The sequence below is a fragment of the Oryctolagus cuniculus genome, chromosome 9 (assembly GCF_051225735.1).
Source record: "Oryctolagus cuniculus isolate XC-2025 breed Fujian yellow rabbit chromosome 9, ASM5122573v1, whole genome shotgun sequence".
Taxonomy (NCBI): domain Eukaryota; kingdom Metazoa; phylum Chordata; class Mammalia; order Lagomorpha; family Leporidae; genus Oryctolagus; species Oryctolagus cuniculus.
The window spans coordinates 65991628-66014600 of record NC_142875.1 but is presented as its reverse complement, the minus strand read 5'-3'; the positions used below and the strand labels follow the sequence as shown (position 1 = coordinate 66014600).

At 40.3% G+C, this 22973-nt stretch overlaps 1 long non-coding RNA gene across 7 annotated transcripts in view; it reads right to left on the bottom strand.

Annotated features, from left to right (window-relative positions):
- The window catches only part of LOC149124590 (uncharacterized), a 335846-nt gene that overhangs the window by 258201 nt on the left and 54672 nt on the right, over positions 1-22973 (bottom strand). Inside the window, exons 2-4 of one of the 7 annotated variants that reach the window (XR_016213265.1) lie at positions 14600-14653; positions 11831-12005; positions 10222-10910 (exon numbers count right to left, since the gene is read on the bottom strand). The exons of 5 other annotated variants lie outside the window; for them this stretch is intronic. This is a non-coding gene — a long non-coding RNA (uncharacterized LOC149124590). Of the gene's footprint in view, positions 1-10221; positions 10911-11830; positions 12006-14310; positions 14496-14599; positions 14654-22973 lie in introns of those variants that run through there. One more of the 7 variants, XR_016213268.1, reaches the window with a different exon arrangement.

The following is a 22973-nucleotide window of genomic DNA, read 5'->3' as shown; positions in this document are numbered from 1 at the left end:
AAGTCAGTTGGATCTGGCTGAAGAGCCCGTAATAGTATTTTAGGCATGGAAAGCCAAGACACTAGCAGAAAAAAAAACTAAATGAAAGATCTCTGCAAATGAGATCCTAGTAGAAAGAGCAGGCCATCAAAGAAGGAGGCACCTTTCTCTGAAGGGAGGAGTGAACCTCCATTTTTACTATGATCTTGTCTAAATAAGATTGAAATCAGAGAACTCAAAAGGCTTCCATAGCCTTGGCAACTCATGACTAGAGCCTAGGGAGATTTCTGACGCCATAGATAAAAGTGTCAGTTTGTTAAGTCAACAACAGGAGTCACTGTGTGCTTACTCCTCATGTAGGATCTCTGTCCTTAAAGTGTTGTCCAATGTGAATTAATGCTACAACTAGTACTCAAACAGTACTTTATACTTTGTGTTTCTGTGTGGGTGCAAACTGTTGAAAGCTTTACTTAATATATATTAAATTGATCTTCTGTATATAAAGATAATTGAAAATGAATCTTAATGTGAATGGAATGGGAGAGGGAGCAGGAGTTGAGAGGGTTGCTGGCAGGAGGGAAGTTATGGGTGGGGGGAGGAGACATTTGATCCATAAGCTGTACTTTGGAAATTTATATTTGCTAAATAAAAGTTAAAAAAAAAAAAAAACAAAATAAAAACAATGATGCACCAAAGAATATCCCTGATGAACAGATGCAAAAATCATCAAACTACTTGCTAATCAAATCCAGCAGGTAAGATCATTCACCTTGAACAAGTAGAATTTATGTCTGGTATGCAGGGATGGTTCAACATATTCAAATAAATAAACACAATCCCTCACACTAATCATGTTTCTCTTCAATATGTTATCTCAATATCTGCAGAGAAAGCATTTGATACAATGTCTGTTCAGGGGGCCGACAGCTTGGCTCACTTGGTTAATCCTCCGCCTGTGGCACCAGCACCCGATATGGGCACCGGGTTCTAGTCCTGGTTGTTCCTCTTCCAGTCCAGCTCTCTTCTGTGGCCCGGGAGGGTAGTGGAGGATGGCCCAAGTGCTTGGGTCCCTGCACACACATAGGAGACCAAGAAGAAGCACCTGTATCCGGCCATTGCAGCCATTTGGGGGGTTAACCAAGGAAGGAAGACCTTTCTCTGTCTGTCTAAATCTGTCAAATTAAAAAAAAAAAAAAGTCTGTTCATAAAAAAACCTTAAGCAAATTAGATAAAGGTAAACATTCCTAAACACAATCAAAGCAGTATGACAAACCCCAGCCATCATCATATTAAAAGGGGAAAATCTGAAGTATTTCTACCAAGATACAGAAACACCCAAGGATGACCATCTTCACTTAAATTTCTTGCAATAAATTTAACCAAGGAAGTAAAGGATCTCTACAATGAGGATTATACAACATTAAATAAATGGAAAATGACAAAGTGGAAAAGTCTTCCATTTTCATGGATTGTCAGAATATCAAAATGTCTATACTACCCAAAGCAATTTACAGATTCAACACAATGCCAACCCAAATGCCAAGGGTATTCTCAGATCTAGGAAAAATTATGCTAAAATTCACATGGAAACCAGAGACCCTGAATAGCTGAAGAAATCTTAAATGACAACAAAGCCAGAGGTATTGCAATGCCAGATTTCAAGACACACTCCAGGCAAGTTACAATCACAAAACAATCACAAAAACAGACACATAGACCAATGGAACTGAACAGAAACCCTAGCAGTCAATTCATGCATCCACAACCAGCCTGTCTTTGAAAAAGGAGCTTGGGGGAAGATGGGGGGACAATCCCTGGATAAACCGTCTCCACTTGCAGAAGTATGAAACAAGAACCCTACCTTATATTTTACACAAAAATCAACCCAAACAGACCAAGGGCCTAAATATAACCAGATATCATCAAATTACTAAAAGACAACATCAGGTAAATTCTTCAAGACATTGGTATAGGCAAAGACTTCTTGAAAAAGACCCCAGAAGTACAGGCAAGCAAAGCAAAAATCAACATCCAGGATTACATCAAGTGAGCAGGCAACCAACAGAATGGGAAAGAATGTTTGCAAACTATGCAACTGATAAAAGGTTTAGTATCCAACATCCTTGAACAAGAAACTCCAAACAATGCAGTTAAGAAGTGGGCAAGGGCCCAGTGCTGTGGCGTAGCAGGTAAAGCTGACAGCTGCAGTTCTGGCATCCCATATGGGTGCCAGTTCAAGACCCAGCTGCTCCACTTCCCATCCAGCTCTCTGCTATGGCCTGGGAAAGCAATGGCAGATGACCCAAGTCCTTGGGCCCCTGCACCCACATGGGAGACTTGGAAGAAGCTCCTGGCTCCTGGCTTCGGATCAGCGCGGCTCTGGCCATTGTGGACAACTTGGGAATGAACCAATGGATGGAAGATCCCACTCTGCCTTTCCTTCTCTAACTTATTTAAAGACTTATTTAAAAGTCAAAGTGGGCAAAAGTCTTGGACAGGCACTTTTTAAAGGAGTAAATTCAAATGACCAGACTCTTAAAGATGCTCAGGAGCCATCAGTGAAACGCAAACCAGAACCACAGTGAGGTTTCACCACACCGCTGTTAGAACGGCTTTCATATAGAAATCTGCGAGTAAATGCTGGTGAGAATGTGGAGGGAAAGGTACCCTGACATACTGTTGATGGAAACGTAAAGTAGTACAATAATTATGCAAGACAAAGTATAGAGACTCCCCAGAAATCTGAAAATAGATGTAACCATATAATCCAGACATCCCATTCCAGGGAATTTACCCAAAATAAATGAAGTCAGCCTAAAAAAATTTTTATCTCCATGTTTATTGCAGCTCCATTCATAATAGCTAAGATATGCAATCAACCCAGATGGCCATCAACTGATAATTGGATTAAGAAAATGGGATACACACGCACACTCACAGACACCATGGACTACTACTACAGCTGTGAAGAACGAAATACTGTCTTTTGCAACAAAATGTGAACTACTGGAAACCATTATGCCTAGTGAAATAAGCCAGAACTCAAAAGACAGGTATGGTTTATTATGCAGTTATTATAGAATTTAAAGATGTATAGGAATGAAGCATTTTGTCATTTGTTTTTAGCCCTTGTTTATACTCCTGTGTAACTGTAATCTTCCTACTTGATTTGTGAATGTTATGTCTAGCTCATAGCAAGAGTCTTGGGTGATTGCTGACGTCATAAACAAGAGTACCAATTGTTAAATCAACAATGGGAGTCACTGGGTACATGCTCCCCACGTAGGATCTCTGTCCTTGATGTGTTTTACTATGAAACTCAAAACCAACACTACTAGTTGAACAATACCCTACACCTTGTGCGGTTGTGAGAGTGCAGCCTGTTGAAATCCTTGCTTAGTATATACTAAGTTGATCTTCAGTATATGAAGGTAATTGAAAATGAAACTCGATGAAGGGCGGGATGGGAGAGGGAGTGGGAGATGGGAGGGCCACAGGAGGGAGGGAGGTTGGGGGGGAAACAATACAAAAGTTGCACTTTGTAAATTCACATTTCTTAAAAAAAAATACTATAACAAAACAAAAAAGAACTTAAAAAATACTAAAAGGGTAAAGTATTATGTTCTACTTAAAACTATTGGTTGAACTCTAATACACAATTACTCTTAGGTGTTTAATTAATGCTATAACTAGTACTCAAATAGTATTTTACACTTTGTGTTTCTGTGTGGGTGCAAACTGTTGAAATCTTTACTTTACATACAGAAGATCAATTTAGCATATATTAAGATAATTGAGTATTAATCTTGATGTGAATGGAAGGGGAGAGGGAGTGGGAGAGGGGAGTGTTGTGGGTGGGAGGGAAGTTAAGGGGGGGCTGGGAAGCTATTGTAATCCATAAGCTATACTTTGGAAATTTATGTTCATTAAATTAAAAAAAATTATCACAAAAAAAAGAATGTCATGTCTAGTGATTCATTAAGCTAGTGATTGTAGAATGGATTTAAATTATGATTTTGCAAAAGCTAAAGAGATTAAGGTAGGAGCGAGCTTTATGGATTGAGGCAGGGAGGGCATACCTATGAAATCTAAGATCTTTATTAACATGAAGATAGAATACATCAAATGCATCTTACGTATTGCTACAAGTTATCTGTAAAGATAAATATCTACAAGTCACTCAGTATGAACTAATTTAATACTCCTATAACTGCTAAGCTCATTTTATAATTTTGTAGCTCCCAAAAATCTTTAACCCAAAATGGTAGAATCCTATCAAATATTTAATAAATTAGCACCAATATCATACAGTATCTTCCAGAAGATCAAAAATTTCCCAATTTATAGTAATATCAACCTGATATCAAACCCATATAAAAAATAGAAGAGGGGCCGGCGCCATGGCTCACTAGGCTAATCCTCTGCCTTGTGGCACCGGCACACTGGGTTCTAGTCCCGGTTGCCCCTCTTCCAGGCCAGCTCTCTGCTGTGGCCAGGGAGTGCAGTGGAGGATGGCCCAAGTACTTGGGCCCCGCAACCCATGGGAGACCAGGAGAAGCACCTGGCTCCTGCCATCGGATCAGCTTGGTGCGCCGACCGCAGCGCACCACCCATGGCGGCCATTGGAAGGTGAACCAACGGCAAAAGAAGACCTTTCTCTCACTGTCCACTCTGCCTGTCAAAAAAAATAAAATTAAAAATAGAAGAGGGAAACTGAAGACCAATATCTTGCATGAGAAATCTACACAAAAACATATATTAGCAAATAGAATTCATCAATGTAGAAAGAATTGATCACCACCACTAAGTTGGGATTATTCCAGAGAGAGAAGATATTGGGGGAAAAAAAGTCCATGTATTCCACCTTATTAACAGTCTCAAGAAGGAAAATCACAAGTCCAGAGAAACTAATTCAGAGAAAGTCATTTAGCAAACTTTAGAATTTATTCAAAAAAAAAAAAAAAACCAAACCACAAACACAAAACACCACACTTCATAAGGCTAGCCTCTTGGCTTAACAGGTAAGCCAGTGCCTGTGATGCCAGCATCCCATAGGAACACTGTTTCGAGTCCCAGCTGCTCTTCTTCTAGTCTGCTCCCTGATATTACACCTCGGAAAGCAGTGAAAGATGGGCCAAGCTCTTGGGCCCCTGGATCCATGTGTCAGACCTGGATGAAGCTCCTTGCTTCAGGTTGGCTCTGCCTTGACCACTGTGGCTATTTAGGGAGTGAACCAGTAGATGGGAGATCTCTCTCCCTCTAACTCTGCATTTCCAATAAATAGCTAAGAAAAATGAAAGAAAAAATGGGAATAGGAATAGAGTGGATCCTTGAGTTGGCAAAGAACGTACAAAACATCTGCAGCTAACATTATGCTTAATGGTCCAAGACAGAAATAGGGCAAAACAGTCTGCTGTCACCATTCTCATTCAACACAGTGCTTAAAGTTCTAGCCAGTGCCAGAAGGCAATAACAATAAAAGTCATACTAACTGTAAAGAAATGAGTATCCATGCCTACTTGCAAATGGCTTGACTATGTATGCATAAATTCCCAACTCATCTCCACAAAATAGTTCAAGATCAAAGTTTAGCAAGGTTAGAGGATTTAAAACGCAGTTGATTTTTTTTTAATGGACTGTACCAACAATGAATCCAGTAACTGAAATGCAGTTTCACTTACAATAATTTGTAAGACATCCATAGGACTCACGCTGCAATCTACAAGCACTGATGAAAATCAAAGATCTAAATAAGTTTAGGGGCCAGCGCTGTGGCTCAGCGGGTTAAAGCCCTGTCCTGAAGCACCGGCATCCCATATGGGCACTGGTTCAAGCTCTGGCCACTCCTCTTCTGATCCAGCTCTCTGCTATGGCCTGGAAAAGCATTAGAAGATGGCCCAAGTCCTTAGGCCCCTGCACCCACATGGGAGACCTGGAAGAAGCTCCTGGCTTCAGATGGGCACAGTTCTGGCCGTTGCGGCCATCTCGGGAGTGAACCAGCGGATGAAGACTTCCCTGTCTCTACCTCTCTAACTCTTTCAAATAAACTAAATCTGTGAAAAAAAAAATAAGTTTAAAGATACTCTATGGTCATGGGCTGGATGAAAGCATGTGTTAGAGGTTAATTCTCCCAAAAATTCATATACAAATTCACAATTCCTATCAAAATCCAAGCAAGAAGTTTGAAGTCTAGATGGAAGTTTCTGAAAACTTATGAGAAGGCCAGCGCCGCGGTTCACTAGGCTAATAATCCTCTGTCTGCGGCGCCAGCACATTGGGTTCTAGTCCCGGTTGCTCCTCTTATTGTCTAGCTCTCTGCTGCAGCCCGGGAAGGCAGAGGAGGATGGCCCAAGTGCTTGGGCGCTGCACCTGCATGGGAAACCAGGAGGAAGCACCTGGCTCCTGGCTTCAGATCGGTGCAGTGTGCTGGCCGTAGTGGCAGCTTTACCTGCTATGCCATAGTGCCAACCCCTAGTGAATCTTTAAAAAAAAAAAAAAAAAAAAAAAAAAAAAAATACTAGGCCGGCGCTGCGGCTCGCTAGGCTAATCCTCCACCTTGCAGCGCCAGCACACGGGGTTCTAGTCCTGGTCAGGGCACCGGATTCTGTCTGGTTGCCCCTCTTCCAGGCCAGCTCTCTGCTGTGGCCAGGGAGTGCAGTGGAGGACGGCCCGAGTGCTTGGGCCCTGCACCCCATGGGAGACCAGGAGAAGTACCTGGCTCCTGCCATCGGATCAGCGCAGTGCGCCGGCCGCAGCAGCACACCACCCACGGCGGCCATTGGAGGGTGAACCAATGACAAAAGGAAGACCTTTCTGTCTCTCTCACTGTCCACTCTGCCTGTCAAAAAATACTAAAAGAAATAACTTGTAACATAGAATTTAAAAAAGAAACTTCAATGGTTAAAAAAAAAAACCAACTCCAGAACAGTAAAGAGACACGTTTCACTGAGGACAAGCAGAGCCAATAAGCACAGCACAACATGCTCCGTGTCATTAGATGTTAGGGAAATCAAAGTTAAAAGCCCGAGGACAAGTCCTGAGGTAGGAGCACACTATCAACCTTGGGTAATAAGGTTGTGTTACTGTCATTTCGTATCTACCTATTAGAATGGTACAGTTTAAGAAACACTAAGAGCACCCAAATTCTAGCAAGGGTGTGGAGAAACCAACTTTCCTGTTGCTAGTGTGAACACAAGTTAGTACAGTTACTGCGGGCAATGTTTTGGCAGCTTTTTAACATAACCAACCTTACAATGGTACCAATTGTGTTATGGAGCATTTACCGCAGAGATATGAAAAATTTCACACAAATACATACAGCAAATGTTTAAAGCAACTTAATTTTTAATAGACTTTTCAGACATTCTTCAACAGGTCAATGATTAAACTATGGCACAGGTATACCGTGGAATACTGTTCAGCAATAAAGGGGGGGCTGGAATCAAACACACATACAACCTGGATAAATCACCAAAGAATTATTCTGAGTGGAAAATCCAGGCTTACATGGGTTCTATTTGTTGCTACCAAACAGTTCAACAAAATGGCCATTTTCATGATTACCTCAATTCTCAACAAATGAGATATAAAAAGTGAAACATATTTTGATGATGTGCTACTATCAATCTCCTTGGTATTTCCTCAAAAGAGATCAAATACTAAGTCACACAATAACCAAAAAATGACTGGCTATAGCAATTGTGAATGAAGTTGCCATGATTTGAAAGCCACTAAGATGTCCATGAAGGACAATGTGACAGTACATACATATGATGTATAGTATTCAACACTACAAAAAGATGAGTAATTAAGTCATAAAAAGACATGGAGGAAACTTAAAACATTTTATTAATTATAATACTACACATACCATATGATTCTAACTACATGACACTCTGGCCCAGGCAGAGCTATGTAGACAGCAAAAATAACTGACAGTTGCAAGGAAGAGAGATAAGTAAGTGGAACACAGAATTTTGGGAGACAATTAAACTACTCTGTATAATTCAGTGGACACATGACATTATACCTTTGTCCAAAACCATAGAATGCACACCAGTAGGAGAAGACACTAAAGTAGGAGAAAACTATCAACTTTGGATGTGCCAATACAGTTTCTTAGACTGTTAACAAAGCACACTACACCAGAGGAAGATCGATGAGGTCGGCTGCGCATGTAGGTACAAGGGTGATGTCAGAACTTGTACCTTCCTCTATTTTGGTGTGAATCCACAGTACTATTTAAAAAAAAGTCTTCTAAAATATGTGTAGGACATAAATAGATTTTTCTGTTGCTTATGATTCCACTAAAGCACTAATTTGTAAGCCAGGAGACTATGAAGTAGTTCTTTTATGGACTTAGTCATAAAGTTACAAGTGTTAGTTTTAATGGTCAACACCACACCTGTTCCATTTGCTTAATTTATATACTTAACCTTTTGGATTTAGATGGCCCATTTGCAGCAAGTAAATCTCATGAATTGTTTTTCCCAGAGTTGTGCTAAGCTGTTTTAAGACTCCCTTGCTCCTATCAGATTACTTACCTCAGTCTCAGTACTTAGAAAAACAAAAGGCAATGTTAGAAAATAAAAAGAGGAGAGAAACATGGGTATTTAGAGGACATCTATCTTAGATGCTATGAATAGTAATCAACTTCTATTACTGGCTGTGTGGACCATGTGTGAAACCTAATTCTTCCACTCTCCACTCAACTCATTCTTACACTCTTAATGGAGCCCACAATTAAATGCAGAAGCTGATTCCAATCCCCCCTCCTGCCCCAACCTAAAAAAGGCTCTCAAAAGCATTTATCCAGGATTTGCTTAAAGTATTACCTTTCCATCTCATAAAATTCAAGTTTGCCAAAGTTAGCCATAACTGCTCCTAAAGACATCTATTATGTGGAGTGGGGAACTCTTAAACACCTATTTCTTCTATTCAACAGTTATGGTGCTCACGCTGCCACACATGGAGCGAGCTTCGTCTCTAAGGATAAAATACAACCCCAAACTTTAAGCTCCCCCAGAGCAGTAAGGGAACTGCAACCACAGTGGATCTGGATTGTACTTTTCACCATTGTAAACGGGTAAGCTGATGGCGAGATGTGGACAGGCAGACAGTTTCTCCATGTAAAGTCAAACTACTGAGGTTGAATCTATGGGTTTTATGTGTCAATCTGATAATATCCTCAAATTGAACAAGGAGATTCAGAATTCCCAGCTTGCAGTAATAACTCACATAAGATGGGAATACTTACCTTGTAAGAAAATGTTGGGCACCAGTTCTATGGAGAATTAAAGAATCTAAAATCTGTATTGCATTTCGGTTTTGAAATTAGATTTGTACCAAGACAGAAAATTCTTTTGAATTTTGACACACACACAAAAAAACGTTATACAAGTTATAAGCACAAAGACGGAACTTGGTCACGTTGCCAACATTGAGGAAGGTCCAGACTATCAAGTTTAGCTTCAGGCAACCTGACATACTTTGTAACTCGGACAATTACAGAGACATCACCTCTGACATTTTCTGTGAATGGGACAAGCTTCCAGATTCCTTCTGCTTGTGTGGAAAGGGGATTAAATTGGAATAGACATATTAGTAAGGTGAACAGTGTTACTTGGGGGTATCATAAGAGCCTCTTTCTTCTTACCTTTGTGGAAATGTTTTGTTCTGAAAGCATATGGTTAGCCACTATCATAATTAGAATCCTAATTGCTCCATTTATTGGGTACCTATCACATCCCAGGTACTATGCTTGGCAATTCCCCCATTCTCATTTATTCCTCACAATAATCCTATGATGTACTGCCACCCCATTTGATAAGAGGAAACTGAAGCTCAGAAATCATTTGGCAACCCTAGAATTCCACATTGCCAGGCAGAGTTGGATACCTCACGCAGGCTGAGAAAACAAAGATAGAGGTTGTCTCTGGGAAGGAAGTCTCAGACAGTGACTGAGGAAGCAGACTCCCACTTCATTTTGATTTTTTAAACCTTGAGAATGGGTTGCTTTTATTAGAAATATTGAATTCCTTCATCTGAAAAAAACACCTGCTGTATGGAACACTGAATCCCTTGAATGCTGAATATACAATGCATAATGAATAGGTAGAGTTGAATTGGGTTAAAATTTTAAGTTAATAGAAATTAAAATGTTGTATCTTAACTTTTCTAAAGAAATGCATATTTTCTAATTATTTATCTACAGAATATTTAATGTTGTTCTGCCTTAAAAAAAAGTTATCTTCAACTTCTGCTATACAACTGAATTTCCATGAAGCTTTACTATGATTTTAATGAAAATCTGGCCCCACTGCAAATGGGCGACTTTGGTCAAATCTCTCAGGTAGAATTCATGCACGGTTTGACAATCTCCATAGACATTTGTTAGAAAGATTATTAGAGGTCCCTAATAAAATTGTCCTTAATAACCAATAATTCTAGCCCTAAGTATACAAAGGGATTTCAAGATGTTCAGAGACATGGAATTTAAGGAGAAAGCATTTTAAGCTCCTTGCATTCTCAACAGGAAATACTTAAGCTCAAGAAATGAGATTAATCATGGCACTATTCCAAATAACCCAAAGTAAAAATTAGTCAAAAGCCTAGGGACACACAAATGGATAAATTGTGGTATATTCACCCAGTGAGGGGCTATACAGCATTTATGACTACTTGCAATGAATGATCAATCTCTGAGTGATGTAGTCAGACCAAGAAGAACACATTTGTCCAATTCCATTAGTGCAAAATTCAAGTAGATCCAAGACTCATTTCTGCAGTTGAATGTTACGATAGTGGGAATGCCTGGAGTTGGGAGGTCTTCTGTTTCTCAATCGGGTACTGATAACATGGGTAGATTCAGCTTAGAAGAATCAATCAAGCTGTACACTTAGGATACGGGTGCTTTGCTGTAATACACAGAACTGCAATAAAGAGATGAAATAAATCTGCTGTGTCTAACAAATAAGGGTCATTGGGCAGTTTAAAATGTTAAAACCCAGACATGACAAAATTTGAAATACACAAAGAAAAAGTGATGTCATGGAGAGGGTGTAATGGAGGCACCGAGATCTGGCACTGGTCATGAAATAAACTCAGTCTGAGTGCTTAACTTCCCTGAGGGGCATCTGGGTCATGTTATTTCCCCTACTGTTAACTGTTGTCAAGTCATGTCACATGCAGATACAAAGCACGATACTTGGCACATGGCTCCAAAAGCATTCACTCATCTCTGTTCCCTCTGACTAAAGCAAGATATCAGTTTCATCTAAAACCAATAGCTATGTTCCTAAATGTAGACAGGGTAGATGGCCAGCATGTAACTCACTACAGGAAAATTTAACAGAATGTTGCTTAGAATGAGAATTCCCAGGGTTTTTTAAACAGCAGAACATTTACTATTCTGTATGTATCTTTGCTGTAAACATTTTCTAATTATACTCCAGATTATGATACAACACTTTTCTGCTAGCTAATTTCTAGTTTCGCACACTATTCTCAGAAACGCAAATCATAGGTGGTGACTAAGCTACCAGATAGGTATCTCTGGTAACCAGATCCACGGGGTGTACAGTGTGACGTCTGGAAGAACACCTGCTGTCAAACACGGGTTAACAAACCTGGAGCTGTGATCCAGACTCAGTGGGGCGTCCCTAAACTAAGTGTCCTGCATCTGGAGGGGTGAAACTCCAGCAGCTGAATTCAAAAACAGAAAACAGTTTCTAGCATTCAAGTATTTCAAGCTGAATGAGAGCCAGCGTTCAAGTGTTTCCACTTAAACAGCTCATTATCAGATGCTGCAGGAGGAGTTGGTGCATTGTTAGTCATCACATTGCCTGTTTACCTGCTGTGTATGGAGCTTCTGTCCTCACTGCCCAGTTCTCATCTAGGCTCCAGGGCAGATAGGATGAGGACAATGCAGAGTGCAGAAGTTGAACTTGAAACAAATAAGCACAACTTCAAATCCACCAGCGTTCTTCACATCAAGAACAGTAAAGAGGAGACTTCCACAGAAGACCCTGTGTTTGGATCAACAGATCAAGGCTTCATGGGAGGAATTAACAGAAGTACAAGGTCAGGCCGGCGCCGTGGCTCACTAGGCTAATCCTCCACCTTGCGGTGCCAGCACACCGGGTTCTAGTCCCGGTCGGGGCGCCGGATTCTGTCCCGGTTGCCCCTCTTCCAGGCCAGCTCTCTGCTGTGGCCCGGGAGTGCAGTGGAGGATGGCCCAGGTGCTTGGGCCCTGCACCCCATGGGAGACCAGGAAAAGCACCTGGCTCCTGGCTCCTGCCATCAGATCAGCGCGGTGCGCCGGCCGCAGCGTGCAGGCCGCGGCAGCCATTGGAGAGTGAACCAACGGCAAAGGAAGACCTTTCTCTCTGTCTCTCTCTCTCTCTCTCACTGTCCACTCTGCCTGTCCAAAAAAAAAGGAAAAAAAAAAAGGAAAAAGAAGTACAAGGTCAACAAAATCTAACAACAATAAAGCTAACTGCATGTTTTTATTGCCCTGCATACTCATTCCGTTACTGTGTTCCCAATCAGGAATGATGCCTCCCTTCATTGGCTTTATTTTCAGAATGGCACATATAGCCAGGATATAGAGACCATAAAATCTGATAATACATGAAAATATGCTGAAAAGTTGAAGCAGCATGTAGTATGGAAGAGAAAGGAATGATTAGGTGGATAGAGTTGTTTTTTAATCACACAATCATCCAATGGTCATTGGCCACTAGGGTCAGCTGAAAATGACTCTCAAAGGAAAGGATCATGATCATCCCACCGAATAGGTAGTAACCAAATTCAGGGCAGTCATATTGTCATGGGAGTTCAGTGTACTATGACAGCCTTCTAAGTGTCAACAAAAGAGGACTAAGGACAACAGTAAAAGTAACTTTGTACTCTACCTTTAAATCTTTAGAAATTGTTTTTTGGTGAGCTCCAGGAAGTTACAAGCAGTCTCTTACTCAAGTGGATCAGGTCTGTGACAAGGAATTATCTACAAAGTTGTGTTACATATCAAGCTTTCACATACTATCTGCCGGGGAGACAGAAGTAAAAGATGGAGGGTACATTCATTCTTACAGTGACACTGAAATAAGATAGATTATTGGTTCTTCTGAAGCTGGGGCAAGTTTACTGTCTCTAGAAAGCTAGATAAACACCTTAGAATTTATAAGCCACATGCTTCCTATATTTTTTTTTAACTTTTATTTAGTAAATTTTCCAAAGTACAGTTTATGGATTACAATGGCTTTTTCCCCTCTATAACTTCCCTCCCACTCGCACCCCTCCCATCTCCCTCTCCCATTCCATTCACATCAAGATTCATTTTCAATTATCTTTATATACAGAAGATCGATTTAGTATAAAGATTTCATCAGTTTGCACACACACAGAACATAAAGTGTAAAATACTATTTCAGTACTAGTTATAGCATTAATTCACATTGGACAACACTTTAAGGACAGAGATCCCACATGAGGAGTAAGTACACAGTGACTCCTGTTGTTGACTTAACAATTTGGCACTCTTGTTTATGGCGTCAGAAATCTCCCTAGGCTCTAGTCATGAGTTGCCAAGGCTATGGAAGCCTTTTGAGTTCGCCGACTTCGATCTTATTCTGACAGGGTCATAGTCAAAGTGGAAGCTTTCTCCTCCCTTCAGAGAAAGGTACCTCCTTCTTTGATGTCCCATTCTTTCTACTGGGATCTCACTCGCAGAGATCTTTCATTTAGGCATTTAGGTCTTTGTTTTTTGTTTGTTTGTTCGGTCAGAGTGTCTTGGCTTTCCATGCCTGAAATACTCTCATGGGCTCTTCAGCCAGATCCAAATGCCTTAAGGGCTGATTCTGAGGCCAGAGTGCTGTTTAGGACATCTGCCATTCTATGGGTCTGCTGTGTATCCCGCTTTCCATGTTGGATCGTTCTTTCCCTTTTTGAGTCTATCAGTTAGTATTTGCAGACACTAGTCTTGTTTGTGTGATCCCTTTGACTCTTAGACCTATCAGTGTGATCAATTGTGAACTGAAATTGATCACTTGGACTAGTGAGATGGCATTGGTACATGCAATCTTGATGAGATTGTATTGGAATCCCCTGGCACGTTTCTAACTCCACCATTTGGGGCAAGTCCAATTGAGCATGTCCCAAACTGTACATCTCCTCCCTCTCTTATTCCCACTCTTACATTTAACAAGGATCACTTTTCAGTTAAATTTCAACACCTAAGAATAAGTGTGTTAATTACAGTGTTCAACCAATAGTATTAACTAGAACAAAAAAATACTAAAAGGGATAAAGTATTAAATTGTACATCAACAGGACAAGGGCTGATCAAGTCACTGTTTCTCATAGTGTCCCTTTCACTTTCAACAGGTTTCCTTTTTTGTGGTTGGTTAGTTGTCACCGATCAGGGAGAATATATGATATTTGTCCCTTTGGGACTGGCTTAATTCACTCAGCATGATGTTTTCCAGATTCTTCATGGTTACTATCTGAATTCAACTCTGCCATTGCCCATCAAAGAAACCATAGACAATATGTAAGTGAATGAACATGGGTGTGTTCTAATTACAGTTTAAAAATAAACAGCGTACTACTAATATTTTACCTTAGAGTCACAGCTTGCCCATCTCTGCTCTGGAATATCACTAAAATGACGTTCCTATCAAGTAGAATACATCAAAAATGTCAGTCACTCATTATACTGAGTACCAAAAGCTGTTAGTTCTCGGGATTATATCAAAATTTTATTCATCTCATTTTAAGACACTAGGTTCTTCAAATCTGGAAAAACCAGATTTTAGTTCTTGATGTTTAGACACACATTTCACTTATTTTCATGAGCTAAAAGCATGTCAAGAATTTTAAAATTAATTCTACACAATATAGAACACTTGGAAGAAAATCCAATCCATAATTCAAACATTCTTCAACCAAATGGATACATACAAAAGGTAAGGGGCCAGCATTTGGCCTAGGAATTAAGGAGCCAATTAGGACAATGGCAATTCCACACCAGAATTCCTGGGTCTGATAACCAGCTCTGGCTCTTAGTTCCAGCTTCCTGCTAACAGCAAACTCTGGGAGGCAGAAGTCCTGACTGAAGTGTACATGGATCCCTCTCATCCATATAGAAGACCTAAATTGACTTCCCAGCTCCTGTCTTCAGCCTGGCCCAACTTGGCCATTGTGGGTATTTGGGAAGGAGATCAGTGTATGCGATATCCCTCTGCCTCTTAAGGGAAAAAAATTTTTAGTCCATTAAAAGACATTTGGAGAAAACCAGTGGATGAAAGATGTCTGTGGATGAAAATTATCTTAAAACCAGCCATGTAGACAGGAGAATTTTGTTTCTTCCTTTCACTGCACTATAAAGACAACCTGCATCAGAAATAAAAGCATGCTCCCATCTTTAACAAAATTTGTAGCTCACTGTCACCTTGAGCCACCACACCTGACAAAGAACTGTCAAACTTCAGGGGACATTGAAGGGTGCTGTGGGCAGATACCAAGAGCAAACTTCTGTGGCTTCTGTTTTCAGGAAAAGATTGCAACCTCTTAGAAAAATGGGGGTGGGGGTGCCAACTATTAGATACCAATACCTCTAACAAACAGAATGGAGCAGGCACACTGTTAAAAATTTTCCTAATCCCATTTGGCAAGAAAAAGCAGGCCCGAATGAAACTGTCTGAATGGGGCATGCGATTACAGGAAAGCATTTTCACTGCCTCTGTCCTGCAACATCTCTGCTGGCCAAGATTAAGATCTGATACAGAACTTGACCAAACCAGACATTAATCTACTAAACAGGATCGGCCTCTGGCCCTATAGGGCAGATGGAGAAATTTTCTAAGAATAGCACAGATAAAAAACAACTGGCAGGCCAAGAGTATTTCCATCTTCCAAAAAATTTCCATGGAGATTACAATTTTGACCAAACATGTGACACAAAATGATGGTCTTACTAAAGCAATCTCCTGTATAAACAAGAGCTTGAAGCTGCAATTCTAAATCTCAAGTAATCTCATGTGAGGTTAGCAGGAACCTCGGCAGGAGATGTAAAGGGGGTGACTCATGAAAAGAAAAACAGGCACAAAAATGTAGATCACATTCAGAGAACAGGCATTGCAAAAACCTAGTAAGACAAAAAGATCAAGACTGGACAAAATTAAATCAAAATATGTACAGCCAGAATGAACTATTCATTTGATTATAAAGTAGATTAGAATAAGATTTACATATAGAATTCAAGAAAATTTCAGAAACCCTTGAGGAGTTTGATCTACAGATAGAAAGGATTTAAGAGGTGTTGAGAGAGGCAAAGTTCTGGCTCAGCAGTTAAAATACCACCCAGGACACCTGCATCCCATGTCAGATGCGTGGGTTCAACACCAAGCTTCACTTTCAACCCAACTTCCTTCTCACGTGCACTCATGGGAGACTTACCTTTGTGTCTCAAAAAGTCAAAATTTGTATTTCTTTTATGTAAGCATGTAGTGTACATATGCTTAGTGCTTTTATATAAGTATGTTCTACATACAATGTACATATTTCTTATTTATATGATGTATAAGAAAAACCTGACAAAATATAGAACCTGGCAAATTTACTGACTTTTTAAAAATGCTTAAGTAATTCTCTAGTCACCAGGAAAAACTTAGTATTTTCAAAGTAGAAAAAACAAAGGTACCAGATTTATACTTGTCCACATCCATATTCAACCTCAAGATAGTTAAATCAATACCTACCATGTCCTCTAAGAAAGAAAACATAGGACTTTTTTAAACATCAATAGTTTTAAGTTTATGAAGAGTTCCCACATCTCATATTCAGCTTCCTCTATTACCTCAGTGTATTAGCCACAATTAATGAGTTTTTAGACAAAGAAATGTTTTAGTTTGGTCATATTATTTTGTGTATTTGAAAGGCAGAGTGAGAGAGTGTGATCTGTCTGTTTCTCTCCACAAATGCCAGCAACAGTCAGGGATCATCCAGGCTGAAGCCAGGAATTCAATTTAAATTTCCCATATGGGTGACAGGGACCCAAGCACTTGAGCTATCACTTACCGTCTCCCACAGCATGCATTAGCAGGAAGTTCAAATCAGAAGTAGAACCAGGACTAGCAACCAAAGTATTGTGATATGGGATGTGGGCATCTCAAGTAGCATCTTAACTGCTATGCCAAACACCCACCTTTAAGCTTTTAAGCATCAAGAAGTATGGTCCAGTGACTCATTTTTGAAGAAAAAAAATACAGAATCATTTTTAAGCAGCCAAAAGCTAGAACAACAGCCATGGCAACATGGATGTGGTAAGTATTCATTCCATTCAGCTTAAAGATGGAGACTCACACAGACATGGACACTACAATCATAGAACAGTATCTGACATCATAACGCATTGAAATCTTTATAAATGATATAATTAACCAAATTCAAAGGACAAGTAGAAGGCAAAAGGTGATGCATCATAATCTCCATCCCTTTATCTTAGGCTGACAATCAGAAGTAAAAAGGTACACACATACTTCAGACTCCAAGGAGCTCTGTAGACCTTGATCAGACTCAGCTCAGCACAAGTCCTCTTTATTAAGCTCCCACGGTGCCTTAGGAGAAATATTTTCTCCAACCATGGCATAACCTTGACTTTTCTCTATGGCAATTGATGCAGAGAAAGGCACTTGAACTTTGTTGTCGCTCCCCCTCTTCATGGAGGAACGACACTAAGCCCTGCCTAGGCTTCATATCCGAGTCATGGCACCATTACGTCGCTCCCCCTCCTCGTGGAGGAACGACACAGGACCCTGCGCTGTTCTTTCGTCTGCTCGGCCCTCCCCGGGTTTGCTGCTGGTTTTTCCCGGGTTGGCTGCCGTCCCCTCCACCTCCGTGGAAGGGCGGCTCCCCCTGGCCACCCTCCCCACCTCCGCAGGGGAGCAGCACACCGCCGGCCGGCTCTCTCGGGGGCTGCACAGGTGTTCCCCTTAGATGTTCCTGGTGCATGCCGTCTCTCTCCTCCTTTATAGTCCTCCTCTGCCAATCCCAACTCGGCTGCCCACACGCCGCAGTTTATTGGCTGAACTGGAGGTAGCTGTGTAGAAGCTGTTTTCTTCTCTCCCAGCGCCATATTGTGGGAGAGCAGATGCATAGAATAAGTCTTAATTCCAGTAACTTAGTCTAGTCCGAGTTGCTCCCCACACTTTGTATTAGAAATTATTTGGAAACAAGTTATTAATCTACAGCGAAAATAGAGCATAGACAGAAACATGAGAAGTGGGCAAGCTTAAGCCTTAGGATGACTATGACACATAAAAGAATCAAGACTTTGTTACTAAGACTGTAGATTCCAAAATTTGTTATACATTTAGGCCTTCAAAGTTTATAGATGGAGGTTTTCATAAGTATCTTCATTTGTATCTCAAAGCCAGAGGGGCATAGTCCATATGTAAAACCTATCAGAGGAGAAACCCAACAAGTTTGCACAAAAGCCTAAAAGCAAATGCAGAAATGCAAGGAACAAGAAAAATGTGACTCCAAAAGGAGCATAACACTTCAATACTAAAATGTGAAGACATAGATGAAATGCCTGAAAATAAGTTTATAAGAATCATAAAATTCTCATGAATTTGAGTGAAGAAATCCATACACAAGATGTAAAGTTTCACCAAGGGATTCAAATTTTGAAGAGAAACTAAACTGAAGTGTTAGAAATGAAGAATTAAATATGTCCAATAGAAAATGCAGTGGAAAGCCTCAGACTTGAAGCAGAAGGAAAAAGAATATCTGAGTTAGGAGACAAATCCTTAAAGATATCTGACTAAGAAGACTTAGAAAACCTGGATATAGTGTTTGAGACTTACGGGATACTATCAAACATCCAAACATAAGTGCCTTAGGAGTTCCTGAAGGTGTGAAAACAGAATGGATTTGAAGGTCTATTCAGCCAAGTAACAGAAAACATCCCTAATTTGGAAAAAGTGATATCCAAGCACAGGAAGCACATAGAATGTCTATTAGGCATGATCAGAAAAGATCTTCACCATGACACATTGTTTGACTGTTTAAAGTTTGACTATTAAGGAAAGACTATAAAATATGCACAAGAGAAATGCTGGATTTCATTCAGAGGATCCCCTGTTAAGCTAGCAGCAATTTCTCATCAAAAACCCTATAGGCTAGGAGAAAACAGACATACTCCAAAAGCTATAAGAAAAAACTGTCAACCCAGTATACCGTACCCAGTAAAGCTGACATCTACAATTGAAGGTAAAATAAAAGCTTTCAAAACAGAAACTCAAGGAATTTGTAACCACTTGTCTAGTTTTTCAACTGATTCTAAAGGGTGTGCTACAGACACAAGCCATGGTTAAATTTTAACTGAAAAGTGATCCCTGTTAAATATAAGAGTGGGAATAAGAGGGAGGAGATGTACAATTTGGGACATGCTCAATTGGACTTGCCCCAAATGGTGGAGTTAGAAATGTGCCAGGGGATTCCAATACAATCTCATCAAGATTGCATGTACCAATGCCATCTCACTAGTCCAAGTGATCAATTTCAGTTCACAGTTGATCACACTGATAGGTCTAAGAGTCAAAGGGATCACACAGACTAGTGTCTGCAAATACTAACTGAAAGAATCAAAAAGGGAGAGAACGATCCAACATGGGAAGCGGGATACACAGCAGACTCATAGAATGGCAGATGTCCTAAACAGCACTCTGGCCTCAGAATCAGCCCTTAAGGCATTTGGATCTGGCTGAAGAGCCCATGAGAGTATTTCAGGCATGGAAAGCCAAGACACTCTGACCGACCAAACAAACAAAAAACAAAGACCTAAATGCCTAAATGAAAGATCTCTGTGAGTGAGATCCCAGTAGAAAGAACGGGCCATCAAAGGAAGAGGTACCTTTCTCTGAAGGGAGGAGAAAGCTTCCACTTTGACTATGACCCTGTCAGAATAAGATCGAAGTCGGCGAACTCAAAAGGCTTCCATAGCCTTGGCAACTCATGACTAGAGCCTAGGGAGATTTCTGACGCCATAAACAAGAGTGCCAAATTGTTAAGTCAACAACAGGAGTCACTGTGTACTTACTCCTCATGTGGGATCTCTGTCCTTAAAGTGTTGTCCAATGTGAATTAATACTATAACTAGTACTGAAATAGTATTTTACACTTTATGTTCTGTGTGTGTGCAAACTGATGAAATCTTTATACTAAATCGATCTTCTGTATATAAAGATAATTGAAAATGAATCTTGATGTGAATGGAATGGGAGAGGGAGAGGGAGATGGGAGGGGTGCGAGTGGGAGGGAAATTATGGGGGGTGGGAAGCCACTGAAATCCATAAACTGTACTTTGGAAATTTGTATTTACTAAATAAAATTAAAAAAAATTTAAAAAAGCAAAATCATATCATGTATCATCATGGACCACAATGGAATGAAGCTGGAAATCAACTTAAGAATCTAGAACATATGTGAACACATGGAGACTGAACAATATACTCCTGAATGAACAGAGTCATAGAAGAAATCAGAAACAGAAATCAAAAAGTTCCCGAAAACAAATGAAGATGAAAGTATAACATCACAACTTATGGGATACAGCAAAAGCTGTGAGAAGAGGGAAGTTTATAGCAATTAGTGTCTACATCAAAAAAACTTCAAAGACATCAAATACGTGAGCTGTTAATGCATCTCAAGCTCCTAGACAAAACCCAAAGCTAGTTGTAAAGCACTTCAAAGTACAGTTGGAAAAAAAAAACAACACATAGCAGATCAATACAATGAAGAGTTGGCATTGGCCCAACCAGCAAAAGAAAAAAAAAAGGGGGGAGGGGAGAAGACCCAAATCAAAAGTCAGAAATGAAAACTATGCAGGGGCCGGCACTGTGGTACAGTGGGTTAACACCCTGGCCTGAAGCACTGGCATCCCATAGGGGCGCCGGTTCAAGACCCAGCTACTCCACTTCCAATCCAGCTCTCTGCTATAGCCTGGGAGAGTAGAAGATGGCCCAAGTCCTTGTGCCCCTGCACCCACATGGGAGACCTGGAAGTAGCTCTGGGCTCCTGGCTTCGGATCGGTACAGCTCCAGCCATTGCGGACAACTGGGGAGTGAACCATCGGATGGAAGACCTCTCTCTCTCTTTCTCCTCTTTTCTATGTTTAACTCTAACTTTCAAATAAATTTAAAAAACATATATGCAACAATGGATACCACAGAAATAGGAATTACTACAAAGAGCTACAAGCCAAACTCGAAAATCTAGAAGAAATAGAAGTTTTCCTGGACACATATAATCAATTGAGTCAAGACAGTAAACCTAAACAAACCAATAGCCAAGACAGAGATTGAATCAGCAATGAAGACCACACACACACACACACACACACACCAGCACCAGATGGTCTCACTGCTGAGTTCAACTAGACATTTAAAGTAGCAGCAGCTCCAATTTTTCAAGCTACTCAAAACAATTTAAAGGGAGGGAATCCTCCCAAACTCCTTTTATGAAGCCAGCATCACCTGAATTCCCAAACCAGAAAAAGATACAACAGAATAAGGACTACAGACCAATTTCCCTGCTGAACACAAACGCAAAAATCCTCAAAATACTAGCCAACAGAATCCAACACCACATCAAAAAGATCACCCACATGGGTCAAGTGTGACTTACCCCTGGTATGCAGGGATTGGTCACCATTCGCAAGTCTACAAATGATACATCACAACAAAATAAACTGAACAAAAACCTCATTATCTCAGTAGATGCAGAGAAAGCATTTGATAAAATACTTTCATGATGGAAACCTTAAGCAAGTTATTAAAAAACACATTCCTCAATGGAATCAAGGTGATTCATGACAAACCCATGGCCAGCATCTTTTTAAATGGGGGGGGGGGAGGAATTACAAGCATCCCCACTCATATCTGGAACCAGCCAAGGATGTTCATTCTTACTATTACTATTTAATGTAATCCCAGAAGTTTTTGCCAGAGTCATTAGACCAGAAAAAGCAATCAAAGGAATACAAATTGGAAAGGAGGAAGTCAAATTATCCCTATTTGCAGATGACATGATTTTATATATAGGAGAACCAAGACTCCACTGAGAGACTATTGGAGTTTGGTGAAGCGGCAGGATATAAGAGTAACAGAGGGAGCTGGAGCTGTGGCATAGCGGGTAAAGCCACTACCTCAGTGCCAGCATCCCATATAGATGCCAGCTTGAAACCTGGCTGTTCCACTTCCAATCCAGCTCCCTGTACTCTCGGAAAGTGGAAGATGGTCCAAATCTTTGGGCTCCTGCACCCATGTGGAAAACCCAGAAGCAGCTCCTGGCTTTAAATCGGCCATTGTGACCATCTGGGGAGTGGTCCAGCAGATGGAAGATCTCTTACTCTGCCTCTTCCTAACTCTTTCAAATAAATTAATCTTTTAAAAAGTAACAAAAATAAATAGCCTCTTTATATAGACATGGATGACAATTTTCAAGATCAGTCCCATTCACAGTATTTAAGTTTTTGTACTTATTTTGGAAAAAGTTTAACTCAAGAGGTTAAAGATGTGATAATTATAAAACCTTAAAGAAATAGAAGACAAAAGGAAAAGTCATTTCATGGACTGGAAAATCATCATCAAAAGGTCTGTGTTTCCCAAAGCCATTCATACATTCAAAGGGACACACCAAAATACCAAAGACATTCTTCTTAGATGTAAAGATGCTAAAATTTATATTAAAATACAATAGATCCCAAATAGCTAAGGCAATCTTATACAACAAAAAACAAAGCTAGAGGCATTACAATACCAGATCAAGACATATTACAGGGCAGTTATATTCAAATAGCCTGGTAAAGGCGTTTTAAAAAAAAAGACATGTAAACCAATGGAATAGAATAGAAACCTCAGATGCCAATCTAGGCATCTGCAACCTAGATCTTGGACAAAGGAGCGAACATCAACCCCTGGATCAAGGAA